We start from the raw sequence: 2,506 nt of genomic DNA, 5'->3' as shown, positions 1-2,506 counted from the left end.
TTGGGGAACTCAGAGGAGGTTGGTACACGCCCACTGAGGTCTTCCTCAGTGGCGTCCTCCTCCTCTCTTTCCTCTCCATATTCGGCCATGTCTATGGCTTTGCACTCTCCTTTTGGATTTTCTTCTGTATTACTTGGAAGAGTACTAGGAGGGAGTTCAGTAATTTTCTTGCTCAGCTGTCCCACTTGTCCTTCCAAATTTCTGATGGAGGACCTTGTTTCATTCATGAAACTTTGAGTAGTCTTTATTAGATCAGAGACCATTGTTGCTAAGTCAGAATTATTCTGCTTAGAACTCTCTGTCTGTTGCTGAGAAGATGATGGAAAAGGCTTGCTATTGCTAAACCTGTTTCTTCCACCATTATTGTTATTGAAACCTTGTTGAGGTCTCTCTTGATTCTTCCATGAGAGATTTGGGTGATTTCTCCATGAAGAATTATAGGTGTTACCATAGGGCTCTCCTAGGTAATTCACCTCTTCCATTGAAGGGTTCTCAGGATTATAAGCTTCTTCCTCAGATGAAGCATCCTTAGTACTGCCAGGTGCATTTTGCATTCCAGACAGACTTTGAGAAATCAAATTGACTTGTTGAGTCAATATTTTATTCTGAGCCAAAATGGCATTCAGAGTATCAATCTCAAGAACTCCTTTCTTCTGACTAGTCCCATTGTTCACAGGATTCCTTTCAGAAGTGTACATGAATTGGTTATTTGCAACCATTTCAATTAGCTCTTGAGCCTCTGTAGGCGTCTTCTTCAGATGAAGAGATCCTCCAGCAGAGCTATCCAAAGACATCTTGGACAGTTCAGAGAGACCATCATAGAAAATACCTATGATGCTCCATTCAGAAAGCATGTCAGAAGGACATTTTCTGATTAATTGTTTGTATCTTTCCCAAGCTTCATAGAGGGATTCTCCATCCTTCTGTCTGAAGGTTTGGACTTCCACTCTAAGCTTACTCCATCTTTGTGGTGGAAAGAACTTTGCCAAGAAGGCATTGACTAGCTTTTCCCAAGAGTCCAGGCTTTCTTTAGGTTGAGAATCCAACCATATTCTAGCTCTGTCTCTTACAGCAAAAGGGAATAGCATCAGTCTATAGACTTCAGGGTCTACCCCATTAGTCTTGACTGTGTCACAGATTTGCAAGAATTCAGCTAAAAACTGATGAGGATCTTCCATTGGAAGTCCATGGAACTTGCAATTCTGTTGCATTAGAGAAACTAATTGAGGCTTAAGCTCAAAGTTGTTTGCTCCAATGGCAGGGATAGAGATGCTTCTCCCATAAAAATCAGGAGTAGGTGCAGTAAAGTCACCCAGCACCTTCCTTGCATTGTTTGCATTGTTGTTGTTTTCGGCTGCCATGTGTTCTTCTTCCTTGAAGAATTCGGTCAGGTGCTCTAAAGAGAGTTGTGCTTTGGCTTCTCTTAGCTTTCAATTCAAGGTCCTTTCAGGTTCAGGATCAGCCTCAACAAGAATGCCTTTGTCTTTGCTCCTGCTCATAAGAAAGAGAAGGGAACAAGAAGATGTGGAATCCTCTATGTCACAGTATAGAGATTCCTTTAGGTGTCAGAGGAAAAGAAGAGTAGAAGACAGGAGTGGGAAAATTCGAACTTATCAGAGGGAATGGAGTTCGAATTTTGCATTAAGGGATAATGTTAGTCCATAAATAGAAGGATGTGAGAAGGAGGGAAGAGAATTTTCGAAAATTCAATCAAAAGATTTTGAAAACATTTTGAAAAACACTTAATTGATTTTCGAATATTGAAAGTGGAAAAGAAATCAAGTGATTTTTGAAAAAGATTTTGAAATTAGAAACTAAAAAGATTTGATTGAAAACTAATTTGAAAAAGATATGATAAAAAAATATGATTGAAAGGTTATTGTCTTAAAAAGATGTGATTGAGAAGATATGATTTGAAAACCATTTTAAAAGATATGTTTTGAAAATTATTTTAAAAGATTTGATTTGGAAAATTAGTGACTTGCCTAACAAGAAAAGATATGATTCAAACATAAAACCTTCCTTAACAGAAAAGGCAAAAAATGTTCAATCAAATCATTAATTGTTAGTAAGTATCTTTGAAAGGAAAGAAATTAATTTTGAAAACATTTGAGTGAAAAGATTTGATTTGAAAAAGATTTGATTTTGAAAAACTTGAAAAAAAATTGATTTGAAAACAAAATCTTCCCCCTAGCACCATCCTGGCGTTAAACGCCCAGAATGGTATACATTCTGGTGTTTAACGCCCAAAATGCTACCTCTTTGGGCGTTAAACGCCCAACCAGGTGCCCTGGCTGGCGTTTAAACGCCAGTCTGCCTTCTTCACTGGGCATTTTTGAATGCTCAGCTTTTTCTGTATAATTCCTCTGCAGTGTGTTCTGAATCTTCAATCCCTTGTATCATTGACTTGAAAATACACAAATTAAAAATATTTTTGGACTTTTAATAATTAAAATGCAACAAGAATCAAATAACAATGCATGCAAGACACCAAACTTAGCAGTTT

General features: G+C 37.5%; 1 non-coding gene across 1 annotated transcript; it reads left to right on the top strand.

Annotated features, from left to right (window-relative positions):
- The first annotated feature begins 848 nt into the window (after positions 1–848).
- LOC130984739 (small nucleolar RNA R71) lies at positions 849–956 on the top strand. The gene has a single exon (XR_009088652.1). It is a non-coding gene; the product is annotated as a small nucleolar RNA R71 (small nucleolar RNA).
- Positions 957–2,506: the final 1,550 nt, after the last annotated feature.

The sequence above is a fragment of the Arachis stenosperma genome, chromosome 5, assembly GCF_014773155.1.
Source record: "Arachis stenosperma cultivar V10309 chromosome 5, arast.V10309.gnm1.PFL2, whole genome shotgun sequence".
Classification (NCBI taxonomy): Eukaryota; Viridiplantae; Streptophyta; class Magnoliopsida; order Fabales; family Fabaceae; genus Arachis; species Arachis stenosperma.
Note: the sequence above shows the minus strand (reverse complement) of the source record. Positions and strands in the feature narration are given on the sequence as shown.